A 19,350-nucleotide genomic window follows, 5' to 3' on the forward strand; every position below is an offset into this window, starting at 1 on the left:
TGTTCATTCTCAAATTCCTTCAATAGTTTAATTTTCTTTGCACAATAATCCCCATCTAAAATATTGACAAACAAAACATTTGAATCTTTATATTTTTTAAGATACCCCTTTTGTGCCATTACGAAATGATAAACTTCTCTTAATGATCTCATCTGACCACCGCCCGAGTTGCAAATCATTTTGTGTATAAACCACGCCATAAAAAAGTTTTGTTTCAAATGTTTTCAGTTCATGCCGTGAAAAATGAGGAAGTGTTTTTTGACACGGTCGTGCTGTGTGGTTTTAGACAGTCATGCTGTGAAAAAATAGGAACTATTCTGTGAGACAAGGTCTCGTGTTTATATTTTATCTCAGAACACGAACTGAAAACATTTGAATCAAAACCATTTTAAGTATGTTTTGTAAATGATTCATACAACCGCCTAGTTATTTTCCAAGCTGTCATTTCCTGTGGCCGCACCCAATGTTTAGGGAATTTCCTCATTGTAGCCTTATAAGTGATTCACCAGACAAAGTTTCTGCCAGACAGGATTTTCATTTTTACAACTGAGACATGGATGATCTCTCTTCCGATGAAGGCAAAAGCTTACTACAGAGTTGGTAAGTTTGTTTGGTTTTCTCTTTGAACGATGAAGCAAATGATTATTAATTAAATCATGATAATTCTGATATATATATATATATTTTTTTTTTCCCTGACAGGGCATTGGAAGAAATTGAGTTTACGTATCACGACGTGGTTCATGAAATTAATACTCTTATTGAAGAGATCAATGATTTTAGAAGAGAATTGAAAGACATTTTCAATGAGTGGCACGAAGTCTTATCACGTCCTATCATCTCGAAGGAATTAAACCAATGGTGAGACACGTGTGTGTGTGTGTCTGTCTTCCTACCTACCTCTCTCTGCTCTTATTGAAGAGATCAATGATTTATAATGACCGGTCTCTGATCTCGAATGAATTAAACCAATGGTGAGACACGTGTGTCTATGTGTGTCTATGTGTGTGTGTGTGTGTGCGTGTGTGCGTGTGTCTATGTGTGTCTATGTGTGTGTGTGTGTGTGTGTGTGTGTGCGTGTGTGTGTGTGTGTGTGTGTGTGTGTGTGTGCGTGTGTGGGTGTGTGTTGCTTTCCCTGTCTGTCTGTCTCTTCATCTATACCCTTGACTTTTTTTTTTTTTTTCAGCACTATCGCACAACATCAGCTGTTGAAGCAATCTTGTACAACACATGATTTTCTGGAGGTAAATATTTCTGAATTATTATTAATATCACTCTCTCTTTAGAATGTCGTCTAATGTTGGTTGCATTATTAGTTTGAACGCGGTTTGTCAGTACACTGGAATTAATTTTATTGACCTTGAAAGGATGACAGGCTGAGTCGGCCTCCTGGTGTGTTAATTCAGTGGTCAACGAGGCTTACTCATATTACCATGTAATTATTATCCACTTTTTGTTTCAAAACAGAATATGGTGTCTGAGTTTCGAAATCACAAGACATCTGGAGAAGATTGCTGGGAAAGATTATACATTCTCGCAAATGAATATTTAATATTTTCAATATTAATAAATTATATTTGTTTTGTATACAATTACTTGATTCTGAATTACAAGAAGAGGATCAAAACATGAAGGGAGGGTAGGTGCGCCCCCAATGACCCATCACCCCCTCATCCCATCCCTCCTCCCCATGTGTGTGTGTGGGGAAGGGTGGGGGTGGGATGAGGGAGGTGGTGGGTCAAAGGTGGGGGCGCACAGGGGGATGAGGGGGTGGGGCTTGTGTGGGCGGGGCTTCGGTGGGGCTTGTGTGGGCGGGGTGTGGGTGGGGCTTGTGTGGGAGGGGTTTATGTGGGCGGGGCTTCGGTGGGGCTTGTGTGGGCGGGGTGTGTGGGCGGGGTTTATGTGGGTGGGGCTTGTGTGGGAGGGGTTTATGTGGGTGGGGCTTATGTGGGCGGGGCTTCGGTGGGTCTTGTGTGTGCGGGGTTTATGTGGGTGGAGCTTGTGTGGGAGGGGTTTATGTGGACAGGGTTTATGTGTGTGGAGTTTTTGTGTGGAGCTTGTGTAGACAGTACTTATGTGGGAGGGGTTGATGTGGCCAGGGGCGAATGTGGATGAGGTTTGTGTGGATCAATGGATGGGTTGAGAGCTGGGTGGATGGGTGGATCAGTGGAGCTTGTGTGGATGGGTGGATAATTTTTTAATTAAATAAACATGTTGTGTGTGGGGGAACTAATTAACTAATCACTAATTATGTGAATATGGGTGGAGCTTGTGTGGAGCTTGTGTGGAGCTTGTGTGGAGCTTGTGTGGGGTTTGTGTGTGGTGGGGTTTGTGTGGGGTTTGTGTGGGAGGGGTTTATGTGGGTGGGGCTTGTGTGGGTGGAGTCAAAAAGGGGCGGAGTCAAAAAATTTCAATTTATTGGAGCTTGTGTGGGGTTTGTGTGTGGTGGGTTTGTGTGGGGTTTGTGTGGGTGGGGCTTGTGTGGGTGGAGTCAAAAAGGGGCGGAGTCAAAAAATTTCAATTTATCTTTGTCTTTTGTAATTCCTGTGAATAAAATGAACCTAAAATCTCTTCCCCTTCCAAATCATATATTTTATAAGTCCAAGGAACTGTATCTATTACATCAACAATTTTAAAAAGTTCTTTCGTCCATCGTTCAGTAAAACCCTTTTCAAAATGAGATTTCCACCTATATATTCTTACGATATCACCAACTTTGAACTTAGGTTTTCTGACATTAATCTCTTTTCATATTTTAATTTTGTAAATGTTTCTGATGGCTTCATATTCGTTGACGTGTGAATCGTGTCATTATACTTATCCACAATATCCTGAATAAAAGATAACCATTGTTGTGAACCGAGTTGTGTGAATTTTTTATATAGTCTCTCTTTTAAGGTACGATTAAAACGTTCAACAACAACTGCCTTCCCTTCATTAAAGGTACTGTATAATGTAATACTGTTATTTTTTAGAAAATTCATAAATGTCTTGTTATAAAACTCTCTACCCTCATCAGTCCACAATTTTTTAGGTTTTCTCTTACTTTTATTAAATATCTGTTGAAAAGCTAACATAAGAGTATTACCTGTTTTGTTTTTTAAAGGGACAACCCACGTATATCTACTCCTCCAATCAATAACGGTTAAAGCATACTTGAACCCCTTATCATTATTGAGTTCAATCAAATCAGCAGACCAGATATAATCAACTTCCTTGGAATAAACTTTCCTTCTCTGGAAATTTGTGAATATTGGTTTATGTAATTCATCAGCTAATTGCTCTTCAGTATTAATGGCATCATTAGAGCCTATAAGTTTTTTGAATTTCCAAGTCCAAGTTTCAATTTAGCACTAATCATCTTCTTCACGATGAACCTATCAACTTTTTCTCTCAAGGTTGGATTTTGTATCAGAGACAAATTATACAACATTTCTCTATCGGCTTCATGCTTTTCTTCCAACGTTGTGGTATTCCCATAATCAATATCGTGTCTCATGCACACTTCATCAACTCTATTGATTGGTTTACTCCAGGATTTAGGATTGTCTGCCTCATCTAATCTTTTATCCAAGTTTGTGCCTGGACCACAGAAAGAATACCCTGGAAGATGTAATTCCCCTGGTATTCCAGTAGTTGTAAATTTACTTCCTGATAAAAACTTTTGTATATCTCCTCCGAGTTTGTGTTTGGAGATAAATTGATTTTTTTGAACCACACACCGAACATATACCTTTTTGGATAACTCTGTTATTTTTACTTTTAATATATGAAATATTTTTAGTATTAGTTTTCTTTTTACATTTGAGACAATAACTCATTTATTTATGTGAAAAAGTCCTGCAGAGTGCAAAAAACCTTTTTAGTTTCCAACATGCACATTTGAATCTTAATTTTTAAAACATAAAGAATCCTAAGAAATGCCTTCACTCTCTCCTCCATTTATTTAAGAAAAAACTTGAATTAAAATGAATAGCTTGACGATGTCAATAGTCTTGAAGAAAATATTGCAAATAGACTTGTCAATTCTTTGTTTTCCTCCTCGGTGGGTTGAGTTATTTTCTGTAATACCGCCAATCTTTTTTGAATCTCACTGGTTTCCATATTTTGATATTTATTTTGTCTCGCTCTTTCCTCCCTCTCCTCCCTCTCTCTCTTCTCTTTTTCCTCCTTCTCTTTCTTCTCCCTCTCCTCCTTCTCTCTCTTCTCTTTTTCCTCCTTCTCTTTCTTCTCCTTTTCCTCCTTCTCTTTCTTCTCCCTCTCCTCATTCTCCTTTTCCTCCTCTTCCCTCTCTTCTTCAACTCCTTCCTCATCCCTTACTATCCTTGAATCGTTTACACCCCATAGAATATTATACATATATTCATCAGGATTTCTTGTTATTCCTGCATCGAAAATAAAATTTTTTACAACAGGAAACCAATAAAATTTCTTTTGAATTTCTAAAAGAGCCTTACCTTTTCTTAACTTTATAATTTTTTCATTATTTAACATTCTAATTAAATCTAAAGTTGTCGGTTTATCAACATCAGCATAATGCCAATCTTTTATTGAAAATACCTCATTCTTATGTTGTAGAACATATTTATTAAAATACCGAATACCCTTTTCTTGAAGGTATGCTTGGACACAGAAATGATAATTTTCTTGAAGCCTTCTTGCTGTCATTTATGTATTAGAAATATATGTTAGAATAATATTATGGCACGAAACACCTCCCCATCTTCCCATAGTTAAATCATTTTGTATTTCCTTACTTATTATATATAATCCTGTTTTTCTGTTTTCATGAGATAAACAAGGGCAAAACCATTATTATATTTACCCTTATTAAATTCTTTTATTTGTTGTTTACTAATCGTGGACCCACAAAACTCATTCTCGATACCAAGTGGATAATATTCTTCCTTACGAGACTGATTTAATTGTTCCAGGTCTTCGAGGTTAATTTTAAATGACCAATTATACCCTAAATCATTCATATCATACCCCCCATTGTTCTATTCTCATACAAACGCAATCGCCCTTCTTTATAAAAATTTATTTTAATTCGAACTGTGAATTCTGTATGACCTGGAGATAATATCAACACTTCTGTATCTTTGGAATACACAGCCGTTTTATTCAAGTATATATATTGTGATAAATCGCTTAATCTCACCAAGTCATTCGCGTCAGTTGGGCTTGGATAATTTTTTAATTTATAAGCATTTTTCATGTTAATATTTTTGTTTATATTATATTTATGTCGTTCAGCCTGTGCCTTTGTATAATAATTTGATAAATCAATATCCAGTTCTTGAGATACACCAAAGATAGAACCATCTTTACCAACATAAGTCATTTATATTAGATTAAAAATAATATCATAAAATTTTTTATTTTTGTTGAGTTGAAATAACACATATAGACATAATTGACCACAACACTTGGAATTTAATTCTTGGACTTGAAATGTTTGATAAACACCATTCTGTAAGAATTTTATGACTTCAACAGGTGGTGGAAGACCAAAACTATCAAAATAATATTTGTCTTGATTATTAAAAATACAAACCCAATGAGAACCGTTCCCATTATTATCTTCTAAGTTCATAATAATATTCTTTGTATGTTTCGGCACATTTGTTAATTCATCTCTCATACAAATAACCACATTTTGAATTTTTAATTTCTTACAATATTTGGCAAGTTGTAAATTTGATGTTGTATTCTTTCCAAATTCTTTCAACCACTCATCAATGCTCATTTATTTATTAGAAAGATATAATCCATTACCTCTTTTCGTTAATTTTACACCTGCTTGTGCAATAGAAGAAAGCATATCTCCAACTAACAATCTCGCTTTATCAGGCAGACCTTCAAGTTTTTCAGCAAAATCTACAATTACGCCACTTCCACTAATTTGTTTCTCCAACTCTTTGTTATGTCTTTCCAATTCTTTTTGAGCCTGGAGTTGAGCCTTCCTTTCGTTGGCAGTTTTCACCGCTGTTGAAATACCACCCGTCAATGCTTAAACCAGCAAATAAAGGAATTAGAAATGGGAGAAATCCTCCACTCGTCTCTCTTATTGAATATTTTTTCAACATTGGTTTTGTCATTTTAATTTTAAGTGAGCCAGTGTCATTCAAGATTTTAACCTGTTCTCTTGTGAGCAAAACATCAATTCTTACTGCTCCTTTTCTCTGAATTGTATTAACGTTAATCGTACAAGGCTTTTGATTTTGAACACAAGATGATAGTTTATGAAGATTGATTTGATTAACATATACCCCAGTTGGTACTTTGCCACTCATTTATTTAACAAAAAATTATGTGAGACTAATCATCACACCATTATCTGTATTAATCTGCAATTCTGTTTCTTCCAAAAGCAAACAATATGTATCAACTTCTTCACTCTCTCCTCTTTCAATGTATAGGGAAGTATCCACTCGATTAGACTTTATAGTTTCCTTTGCGCGCTCAGGTCAAACGCATAGATTGTATACAAACTTTTAAATGCTGTCATATCCAAAATAGGTTCTTTATTTCCATTACTTTCACACACCTTTTGGTAAGACTTGTATGCTTCAGCAAAATCATTTTTTCCCAATTAATTTCCAATCTATCTCGTGGATAAAATGTTCCATCTAGAGAAACGCGAAGTTGTTTCACCTTAGCATTATCACTCAATGCATTATTCTTATCAGTCGCAGTATCACCATCTGGCTTTTTAAAAATGATCCACAGATATCGTGGCTTTCCTTCCAGAACACCCAAATTCCACGTGTAAGTAGTTTGATTGAGTTTAACGTGTTGACATCTTCTTTTGAGGTATGATACACTGAGTGGTTTCTTTGAGTTAAGTCTTCGATTCAACATCTCTTCTGTTTTAAGATTAGGAGTATATTCACTGATATACCAACTCATCTCCTCAATTACAAATTTATTCTGATCACCAAAGCATTACCAACACCAAAAAGCAATCTATTTTCATTATCATTCCTTTGTAGTTGAAATCTAATTTTAAGACCATACAGAACTTTATCATGATCACAAAATCCAAATATACCTTTAAGAGGAACCGCCACAGTAAAACTATTTTCTGCTTTTGTATCATCATTATACGCTCCTTTCCTTTGAATATATCCAGGGTCTGTGTTTGTTCCCGTTGACATATCAGGAATAAAACCTTCGACAGACCCCTTTCCCATTCTATCACTGAATGTATAGAGTGTAAATTTTATCATTTCAGATACAGCAGAGACATAATCAACCGCTTCAACTTCTTGTGTTCCAATATACAAACGCACACTATCAAACATTTTCCAGAAGAAATCATTTACAAGTGTAGCGTTTGTGTTATTCCCAGCTTTAGTGAATTTAAATTTACACAACAAGAAACTTTCGGAGAGATTCAAATAGGTTTGTTGATTATTTATTTCAAAACTTTTTGTACCATTCGTATTCCAGTCTGTTCCAGTTATTGCATTTACCTTGAAGTAATCTTCTTTTTAGTGGAGTTTGAGATAATAATAGTATCATCCAAATCATAGATACTATCAATTGCTTCCATACTTGTATTTATTTAGGAAAAAAGATGTTAAAACTTTTGAAACCCTGATCCAAGTATTTGAATTATTTTCTGTCGTTCTTGGGGGACAACTGAGTTTTGCCTTTCTTAATTTCTTTTATTGCTTGTAATTTATGAGATTCCTTCTGAGCATCTTTTATACTCTTTACAGCACCTGCTACATTTCCCACAGCAGAAGCAGTTGAACCAATTAGATCTTTATGTTTAAGAATAGTTGAACCAATACCCATGAGAGTATCAATTATCCCATCTCCTCTAAATTGATGTCCAACACCCCTTTGTCTCTTAGGTTTATAGTATCCTCTACCAAGATACATACCTTCACCCTTGTAGTATGGGGAAAGGAACATCCCATCCCCTGTAATTATTTTATATTTTCCCAACTCGTGTTTCCTCACAATAACCATCGTATTTATTTATTGGAAAACTTCACGTAGGTGAATTCTGATGGATATAACTTCTCCATTAAAAGAAATCACACGATTATCTTGGTCGGTTATCCTAAAATTTACTCTGTGTATGGTTTTTCCTGACACAGGTAGATAAACCAAATTTTTGGGTTCCATATTGAATTTATAACCAATTGGGGTTGAGTATGCACTGAATGAAAATATTGTATTTGTTTTTTTTCCATCATTATAAGCACCATCAATCAAATCACAGTGAATTAACACCGAATTTATTCCTGAGGATATTTGAATGACATTATCACTGTAAAACGTCCCATTAGTTTCAATCTTTTTTTGAGGAGAAACCCAATAACTCTCTAAATGAATTATCAATTGTGAAATCAACCTTGTAGTTATTTTTAACTTTAATCGTTGATTTTGAAGTATGTTTTTGAATGTTTATATCAATATTTTTTGGTTCATCACCCTGTTCTTTCATAAGACGAGCAATTTCGGAAGATATTTGAGAAATCTCATATGCTCCGGGTGAGACTGTTATCGTTTTGTATCCACTTCCGGGATTATAACTAAACTTGTCATTTTTATCAGTTATATTAAATAAGGTATTATAAGTTTCCATGGACAATAAAGATGCCTCATATTCTTTTGTTGTGTCAAGTTGTAGTGGGTATGGGAATGAAGATGTGTGGTCGCTTGTTGTGAAATTGAAACTAAGGATTGTGCTTCTCATCTTATTTAATATGAGATCAAAAAATGTCTTTATATTGATATTTATTAATTATTTTCATGTTCATCAACTGGTCTAAAATGGCTGATGCTTCATTAAAACAATTGTTATTTCCAGCCTTCTGACTGCCTAACAACAATAACAGTCTATTAACTAATTGCGATGGGTCATTTGGAAGAAAACTAACACCTGAACCAAGGATACTTAAAGCCTGAATAATGTGTTTCTCCTTCTCATTCTTCCTACTTTTACCAGAAAGAATAACCTTATAATTTAGAGTGTTCAGCAAATCAATATATACTCTATCATCATTATTTTCCATATCCAATGGTTTATCAATATACTTTGATTCATCCTTCACAGTTGAACCTTGTCTTCCATCTTTTGTGAGAAGAAACATTAATCTCGGAGTTAGTTTAACAGGGAGTTGAGCAGAACTTAAGAACCTTAATTCATCATTAAATATCAATACCTTTTCTTGAACAAGATGAAATATTGCTGGTTGTTCTGTTGGAATGAGTCCTGCTTTGGTTTTTGAATCCGCTGAATATTCATTGTTTTGAACAGCATTCACAATATAATCAGGGGGTTGATTAATCTCTTCCAGTTGTTGAAATAAACCTTCATCATGTTCTAATTCTCCAATATGCTCTAATTCTTCCTCCGTCATTTGACTGAAATCTTTTAACATTTGGAGCTTTCTGGGAGTATATTCTACTGTGGGAACTGTGGAAACATCTTTCATTTTTTCTTGGGAAGTTTTTAAAAGTGGTTTAAAAAATTTCTCTTGTTTTCTTTTCAAATGCTTCTTAGCCGTTAGTTTCTGTCTGCGTTTCTTCTTTATGTCTTCCTGTTGTTTTACAACTTTTGAAACCAACTCTTGATGTTCCTTAAATCTTCTTGCTCTTTCTTTTACATCCATTTATTTATTGTAAAATATCATTTAATGAATTGTAAAGATCAACAGGGAAATTTTCCTTTCTTCATCATTCAAGTAGATGTGTTCAAATAAATCCTTTTCTTTAAATATTTCATCAAATTCTTTATTAACATTAATGCGAGTTGTAATTTCTTCTTCACTAATACTTGCATCTCTGCTTTTCATACGTTTGCGTTGAGTTTCTTCATCAACATCAAAACCGAATGATAAAATCTTCACTCCACTCAGATGTTTAATAATTTGTCTCGTTCCTTCTGGATTAGTTTCTAATATCCCAACACCACCAGATTTTAGTTTCCTTAACTCACTCTTACAATGTGAATATTTTGTTGTACCAAGAGAAACCTCCTCAAACATTTGACCTTCATTCCTCAATCGCATATGTTCCTCCACTGAAATATAGTGATAATCTTCACCTTTTACTTCTCCAGGTCTTATTGCTCTAGTTGTTGTTGATACAATGCGTATCACGGGGTGTTTTTAAGTAAATTTACAATATTCTCATTTGTACTACACAAGAACCTTGATTTATGAAAGTTTTTTCCAGAAGCAGATTTACCCACAAGATTTATAATAATAGTTGTCATTTATATATGTAATTGTTTATAAAACAAAAAATATATCCCTTAATATCTCATCTTGTTTCACAACAATATATTTATATTTTTCAGTCGTGTGCTTCATATAATCCTCAAATTTCTTTTTACTACATAATGTAGAACAATTATCTCTCCAAAAATTATTGATATCTATTGAATTTAACTTGAATAAAATAAAAGTATTAGCATTGTTTCTGATGGAACGACGAGGAAGTTGAAAGTACGATTGACTAAGATAAATACAATTACAAGAAGAATGTCTCCCTCTTGTGTAGTAGCTGTCCATTACCGTTTGGTTTCTCTCATTAACACAATCATCAAAGATAACGAGGTTCTTTTTTGATTTATCCAAATCTTGGGAGACGGTATATCATCCGTATTATCACTAAGAATACAAGTTATAGGATTTGATTTCTTTTTACATCTCTGTGTATCACAAAATAGTTGAATTATATCTTCAATGTTATAATCATTTAGGTTTTTTGGCGTTTAAATAAACCGATTATATCTTCTTTTGAAGACCAGCATTAAAACCTTGTGAGAGTAGTTGATACTCTGGTTGAAAACTCGACTTTGTGAAAATTATTAAATTGTCATAATCTAAAAAGTTGGGAGTGAGGAGCATTTTTAAAAGTAAGCAGGTTTTTCCACATCCACTTGAACCAACTATGAGACATCTTAATGAATTTGGGAGATTTTTATGGTTGTTAAATTTTATCTTATTTTCCCAAATAGGTAAAAAAATCATTCATTTATATATTTGAAAAACAGGTTATTTAATTTATTATTGGCTTTTTTTAGAAACTCTATATTTTATCCTAAGTTCAGGTTTAATTTCAAGATAATCCATTATTTTATTTATACAATATCTTGTGTTGATATTTCCCTGAAAATTACATCCATGAATAATATACAACAACAATCCTTTGAACATTTCTCTTATACGTTCAGTTTCTTCCCTTGTAAGGAAAGGTGTGTTATCATCCTCATACTTTACATTCATTTCTCTAATCAATCTTGTAAAGTAATTCATTTTTGGTGTAAATCTAAAAGAATTATTTTCCTTTTTATATTTTTATTATCATTAATTAGAAGATAATCACAGAATATACATTGTTTATAGGCTTTTGACTCTGTGTTTAATCCCGTCTTTCACACGCAGGACAATTCTCAAATTTGTCATATGGAGAATCAGGAAAGTCTAGCATATTTATAAAGTAAAACTTTACTTAAACTGAAATTCATCTATACTTTCAGTTGTATATTACCATCGATATCGATATACTTTTTTCATTATCAGATTCAACGACAACATTTTTTATATTAAAGGTAATTTTAAAATTATCGTTAACTACTATTGAACGAAATGTCATTTCACCTGATATATTAACATCCTTTATTTCATCAGGATTTACATCTTTAGGGTTGTTGAAAAAAATACAAATTTCTCCTTGCATATTACAGATGGTCTTATCTTTTCTTTCTAAAGCTTCATCCATAAGGTTTTTGTTCTTTGATACTTTTTCTTGTTTCATTGCTTTTTCTAGTTTTGAATATATTACTAGAAGGAGAGGAGAAACTTTTGTTAGAGATACTTTAATTGATGTTCTACCAGGTATACTAAAAGCCCTTCCACTGAAGGAAATTGAAGAACTCATATTATTTACCATAATAGTTTTTATCCAATAGTTGTTATATTTATCTTTGTTCAATTTTACATCCTTGACATATTTCTCAGTATCTTTAACAGATGAAGAGATTGATTGAAACTTGTCTTTTGTGTCTTGAAACATTGTATTTATTAAGTGAAAAAGTTGGAGGATAAAATGGTTTTAAGCACAGATTCACCTGTAAAACAAAAGAAATTTTCATCAAGAAAATTTTAGTTTAAGCAAAGTTTTATTCTATAAATATGGTGAATACAACGTACTGCGATGTTTGTAATCACGAATATAAACATTATAGAAAACACCTCCGAACCAACAAACACACATTTAATCTGTTTCATAAAATATCTCCTCTTGAGTTGGAAAGAAAACATTGTGATATCTGTTCAAAGGATGTTTTGAAGAGTAGTTATAATAAACATCTTCAATCACAAAAACACAAGAAAATGAGTTTAAAGTAAAGGGGACGATCATATTGAAAACACTGATGGGGCATTTAAAGGGCATATAAAAATAAGGATTTTCAATTTGGAGAACCCGGTCCATCATCAATAGCTGAATCAATTGAAATACTGAAAGCTGATGTTGAAAAAGTTATTAAAAAGGCATTAAAAGAAATGAAAACTTTAAAGTTTTATATGGGAGTGAAAATGAATATGAAAAGACAAGATGAAGAACAAACTCCTTATATGAGAACAGATCTTCATTTTATAACATCATTTCAAGATTTTTTGAATAGTGGGGTTTATGAAGAACTATCAAGACAAGAGGAGGATGTTGATAATACAGTGGTAGGAAGTGGATTCAATATTAAAAAAATCATCTTTTTAGATATACACATTCTAAAATCAAACCCTCTTAAAGCTTCTTCTTATATTGAATTACCAAAAGAAATAAAACTAAAGAAGGCAGTTGTTAATATTAAGAACAATGATAATAAATGTTTTCTCTGGTCTGTTCTTGCTCACTTACATCCACCAAAATGTAATTCAGAAAGAGTAAAACAATATATGAAATATGAGAATACCTTGGACATTAAAGATTTTAAATTCCCAATGCCACTAACAGATATTCCTAAATTTGAGAAAAAGAATAATATTTCTATTAATGTATATGGATTAACGGATACAAACAAAGTTCAAATATTAAAAATTTCAAACAACTATAAAAATGAAGAAACACACATTGATCTTTTATATTTTAGTGTTGGAAAGAATTCACATTACACATACATCAATAATTTATCAAGATTAATCTCTTCTCAGGTATTCAGAACAGCAAACAAAATATATCCTTGTAAGCGATGTCTTAATTCATTTCATACAAAAGAACGATTAGAACAACATTCAAAATATTGTAGTAATCATAAATCAGCTGTAATTACAATGCCTAAACCTGGTGAAAAGATTTCTTTTGAAGATTATAATAAATCTATCATGCACCCATTTGTGATATACGCTGATTTTGAGTGTATCCTTAAAAAGATAAATACTGCTTCTCCTAATCCAAAAGAACCATATACAAATAAATATCAAAAACATATTCCTTGTGGTTTCTGTTATTATATCAAATCATCTGTTGGAGAAAAGTATAACAAACTTGAACATTATCGTGGAAAAAATGCTTCACAAGAGTTTGTAAAACGATTAGAAAAGGATTGTATAAGACTCACTAAATTAATGAAAGAAACAAATGAACCGATGAAATTAACCAAAGAAGAAAAATTAGAATTTAGAATGAACAATATCTGTCATATTTGTGAGGGGGAAATTAAGGAGTCTAAAGTTAGAGGCCATTGTCATCTTACTGGTAAATATAGAGGTCCCGCTCATTCCTGTTGTAATCTTAATTATAAATTACCTTCTTTTATTCCAGTCTTTCTTCACAACAGCGCCAACTATGATACACATCTATTTATAAATGAACTTTCAAAAACACCAGGAATATTTCTGCCATAACAAACACAAGTCAAAAGTATATTTCATTTTCAAAAATGATATTCACAAAACCTTTAACTCGTATTAGGTTTCTAGATTCTTACAAGTTTATGGGAACACCACTAGCCTACCTCGCATCAAATCTAAGCTCCACGGACTCTTTCCAAATCTTAATTCATTCTTTCCAAAAGAGGAAATTCTCACTAAAGAGGAAATTCAGATTAAAGAGAGAATTCAAAGTAAAGAGGAAACTGTAATTAATGAAGAAATTCTAACTGAAGATGAAATTCTAATCATAAAGAAAATTCGAACAATGAATGAAATTCTAACTAAAGAGGAAATTCTGATTAAAGATGAAATTCTGATTAAAGAAGGAATTCTTACGAGAGAGGAAATTCAAACAAGGAATGAAATTCAAAGTAAAGAGAAAATTCTTACAAGTAAGGGAATTTATCCTTATGATTATATGGATTCATTTATGAGATTTAAAGAAACACAACTTCCATCAAAAGAAAGTTTCTATAATAACCTTTATGAAGAAGAGATAAGTGATAAGGAATATAAACACGCACAAGAAATATGGAAATTATTTAAGATAAAGAACCTTGGAGAATATCACGATTTATATCTAAAAACAGATGTTTTATTGTTAGCTGATGTGTTTGAGGCTTTTAGAACACTCTGTCATAATAAAAATTGTTATGGATTAGACCCTGCCCACTATTTCACAGCTCCTGGTTTAGCTTGGAGTGCAATGTTGAAAATGACAAAACAAGATATAGATTTAATCAGTGATGTGGATATGCTTTTGATGATTGAGAAGTCCAAGAGAGGTGGAATATCACAAGTATGTTCAAAAAGATATGCTAAAGCAAATAATAAATATCTTCCAAATTATGATAGTGAAAAAGATAGTAATTATTTGATGTATTTTGATGCTAATAATTTGTATGGATGGGCAATGTCTCAATCTCTACCTTATGGTAAATTAGAGTGGGTGGAAGAAAAGGATTATGAAAAGGCTTTGATGAATATTGTTATTTCTTCTCAAGAGGAATTGAATGACGAAGAAGAAGGTTATTATTTTGAAGTTGATTTGAGGTACCCGAGTGTTCTTCATAATAAGCATAAAGACCTTCCTTTTGCATGTGAGAAAGAAACCCCAAAGAAAGAATGGTTCAGTGATTATCATAAAAGTTTTAATATTAAAGGCAAATCAACAGAAAAGTTATTAACAACATTCTATGATAAAGAGGATATGTTTTACATCAGAGAAGCTTAAAACAGTTTTTGAGAGAAGGATTGAGAGTAGCTAAAATTCATAGAGTTTTAAAATTTAAACAAAGTCCTTGGGTGAAAAAGTATATTCAATTCAATACAGATATGAGAGCAAATACAAAAGTAAAATTTGAAGGGGACTTTTATAAATTAATGAATAATGCTGTATTTGGAAAGACTATGGAAAATGTTAGAAACAGGCAAAACATTAGATTCGCAACATCTTGGAAAGAAGCTTCGAGATTGATAAATAAACCAAGTTTTGAGAGAGAAGAGGTTTTTTCAGAGAACTTTTCTGCAATTCATATGAAAAAGGAAAGTATTGTAATGGATAAACCAATTTATATTGGAACAGCAGTTCTTGATTTATCAAAGATATTGATGTATGATTATTTGTATAATGACTTAAAGAAAGAGTATGGTGAAAATGTTTCATTGTTGTATATGGACACTGATAGTTTTATCCTAGATATAAAAACTGATGATGTTTATGAAGATATGAAGAAAAATATTGGAGTATATGATACAAGTAATTTCAGCAAGAAGAGTGAGTTATTTTCCAAAAAAGAATGAAAAGGTTATTGGTAAGTTTAAGGATGAGTTGGGTGGAAAAGTAATGAGTGAGTTTATTGGATTGAGAGCAAAGGCATATGCTTATAAGTATGGTGATCAGATTGATAAGAGGTTAAAGGGAATAAAGAAATATGTAATAAAGAAATCAATAACTTTTAGAAATTATTATAATTGTTTGATGAATAAGAAAGAAGAATACAGGAAAATGAATACAATAAGAAGTTATAAACATAACATATATAGTGAAGAAGTAAATAAAAAGGCATTAGAAGCCTTTGATGATAAGAGATTTATTTTAGATAATGGAATAGATTGTGTTCCATATGGATATTGTATGATAGAGTGTATAAAATAGATTGCGTTTTAACGATGGGAAGAAGGGTTAGGGTTTTTTAAGGGCTACCGCCGGGTTTTTTCACAATATATAAATGGTTAAACCAAGTATTAATCAAACTAAAGAGTGGAGAAAATCTCAGTCTTGGTATATAAATGGAAAACATAATGAATGTGAAAAATATCAAATAAGTCTTATTGAAAAAATAACTAAAACAAAGGTAAATAAAACAAATAAGCGAATCAATTTAAAAAGTAGTAAGTTAGAGGATGTAAAGAAAAAATGAATATCCTTGAATGGACTGAAAACTTTGATGGTTATCAATTGAACAATGAAAAAACAATTTACTATAATCTCAAAATGATATGTGGCTCAGGAGGTGGTCAGATGAGATCATTAAGAGAAGTTTATCATTTCGTAATGGCACAAAAGGGGTATCTTAAAAAATATAAAGATTCAAATGTTTTGTTTGTCAATATTTTAGATGGGGATTATTGTGCAAAGAAAATTAAACTATTGAAGGAATTTGAGAATGAACAAATCTTTATAGGTTCAATGAGTGAGCTGTTCAACCCCCAGGTTAAAGGGGAGACAAATAAATATACCTTGGGATAGCCTGGTTATATATATATACAAAGCCTGGTGTTGGCTTAGTGGTTAGGGTGGCGGCTTGGGATCCCAGTGTCCCGAGTTCGAATCCCGCTCAGCTGCTGAATTAACACCAGGGGGTTGACTCAGCCTGTCATCCTTCCGAGGTCGGCGAAATGAGTACCAGTCTACTGGTCCCGGTGTATGCCCCGGTTAGAATAGGTGTACCATATCCCTGTGTTGTAAGAGGCGTCCAGGAAGGGCATCCGACCATAAAACATTGCCTCACAAAAAGCCAAACCCCTGCACAGCAGGGAAAAACGGATAAAAAGGGGGTTTATTTTTAGGGGAAAAAAAAGGGAATCGCTGAAAATCCCCCATTCATTTACATGGGGAAAAGTGAGCTAGAACCAGTATATTCACCCTACTGACATGGGTACTTAGGTATATTGAAATTAGGCAATTGACCCTACCCCACACCGTCAAAATATTGGCGACCACGGTCCGCTAAGGGACCCGTGACCTTTGGAGTTGTCCGAAGGTTACGACCTGCAATTCCGGGTGTTCGGTGGGAGATAGCTCCACTGCTCCACCTGGCGGCCGTTCCTCGCCACCGACCAACGTTCCACAACAATACCACCCCCCACAAAATAGTGGTGCACCAGGGTTGTGGAGGTTGAATTTGTCTCAAAAGAGTGCAAAATATCCTGGTTGTGAAATACAATTTGACATCAAATGGGTCAGGTATGGGAACATGTGCTAGAAATATCACACTATATATCATTTTTGGCCTGATCTCTCGAGGGTGAAGAATCACTTTAAAAATTAAATAATACTCGTATCCAGATCCGAATTCGGATCTTCACAAAATCGAATCAATTCCTCCTTGTCACACTCCAAACATGTCCACCAAGTTTCATCTGAATCTATCCACAACTTTTTGAGATATCATGCTATATATTCTCTTTGGCCCTCTCTCAATGGTAAAGAATCACTTAAAACATTCCAGCAGCCGGATCCGGATCTTCACCAAAATCTAATTAGTTCGTCATTGTCACACACCTAACCTGTTCACAAAATTTCATCTGAATCCGTCCACAACTTTTTGAGATGTCCTGAACACAGACAAACAAGCCGGTAGGCGGCCATGGGTCGCCGAGCATCCGATGACCTTTGACCCCTGATCTGAGTTAATCTAGTACTAAGTACTTACTAAATTGCAATCGAATCGGTTAACCCGTGTATGAGCAAGGGGGCTTTGTATGGTCATTTTGCCCGAACAATGCACTCATTGACCTTTGACCCCTGACCTAGCCGAGATAGGTCAATATGTCCTGAAGCAAAGTTGTAGTATTCATTGCGTGCAATTTACCTGCAAAGTTTCATTCGGATCGATGCACTCACCTGGTCGCTTGGGGGCCTTCAATTTTCGCCAATTTTTGGGCATACCCCATTTGTAGGGGGCGCTGTGGGTAAACTATTCCATATATCACAAAAACCGGAATATATTTGGTAGAGCATCACCTGTAGATGATGCATGCCAAATTTCATAAGCCTACGTGGGATAATGGCTTTCGGAATTGATTTCGCGTGAACGGTACCGATTTTGAAGGTTTTTCGGCTGTTGCTAGGGAACCAAAGCGTCCCGAGCAACCATCACAATTTCCAAAGCACTAGGTCATAAGATGTACCTACCACCCGAGTTTGGTCAAAATCGGCCCACGTTTACGGCCAATTATGCTGATGACAAACGAACAAACATCCAAACAAACAGACAGAATTACTGACAATAAGGGTCACCTATTTCGGCGACACAATATATAGTGTTCTTTGGGTGATGTGATGTGTTGGGTTTACACCAAATGTAACATTTTGTATTTTGGTTTCGTCAGACCACAAAACTTTTTGCCACATGGCTTCAGAATCTCCGGAGTGTTTTTTGCGTACCTCAAACGGGACTCAAGGTGGGCATTTTTGAGTAATGGCTTCCTTCTTGCCACCCGACTGAACATGCCAGGCTTGTGGAGTACTTGGGATATTGTTGTCACATGCACACAGTGACCAGTCTTTGCCATAAAGGAATGCAGCTCTTTTGAAGTTGCCATTAGCCTCTTGGTGGCCTCTCTGATCAGTCTACTTCTTGTTTGGTCATCCAGTTTGGAGGGACAGCCTGATCCAGGCAGGGTCTTGGTGGTACCATACGCCTTCCATTTCTTAATGATTGTCACGACTGTGCTCCAAGGGATATTCAAGGCCTTTGAAATATTTTTATACCCATCGCCTGATTTGTGCCTTTCCAAAAATCTTTACAACTTTATCCCAAAGGTTTTTTTTAAAGCTCCGAGGTGGTCCTTGGTGCTCATGGTTGTCTTTGCTGTGAAATGCACTACCCAGCAGAAGAAATGTACAGGAACAGCTGATTTTATTCTGAAATGATTAGCATCACTACAATTTAACACCGGTGGAGGCCAATTAACTTGGTGTGTGATTTTGAAGGTGATAGGTTACAGGTCAGGTCAGGTATGGGAGCATGCGCTGCAGCAGTGCGTCGCTGTATCCACTTTCTGCCGGTACTCTATGGGCCTCCGTCTGGCCATCCCCCAGGCACATGCCTGGCCCATCCCCATATGCTTGAGATGCAGATCAACCTGCTGCAACAATGAGGCACTTGGTCGGCCCATTGGCCTCCTCCACTCACGAGACTCCCTCGCTGAGAGAATC

General features: G+C 34.3%; 1 long non-coding RNA gene across 1 annotated transcript; it reads left to right on the forward strand.

Moving 5' to 3' along the window:
• Nucleotides 1-222: 222 nt before the first annotated feature.
• Nucleotides 223-1,632, forward strand: LOC147030176 (uncharacterized). Its single transcript, XR_015056247.1, has 4 exons — nucleotides 223-600; nucleotides 703-861; nucleotides 1,187-1,244; nucleotides 1,468-1,632. It is a non-coding gene; the product is annotated as an uncharacterized LOC147030176 (long non-coding RNA).
• The last annotated feature ends 17,718 nt before the right edge of the window (nucleotides 1,633-19,350 follow it).

Source organism: Eptatretus burgeri, chromosome 3, assembly GCF_056783735.1.
Source record: "Eptatretus burgeri isolate ZD-2024b chromosome 3, Ebu_testis_v1, whole genome shotgun sequence".
NCBI lineage: Eukaryota > Metazoa > Chordata > Myxini > Myxiniformes > Myxinidae > Eptatretus > Eptatretus burgeri.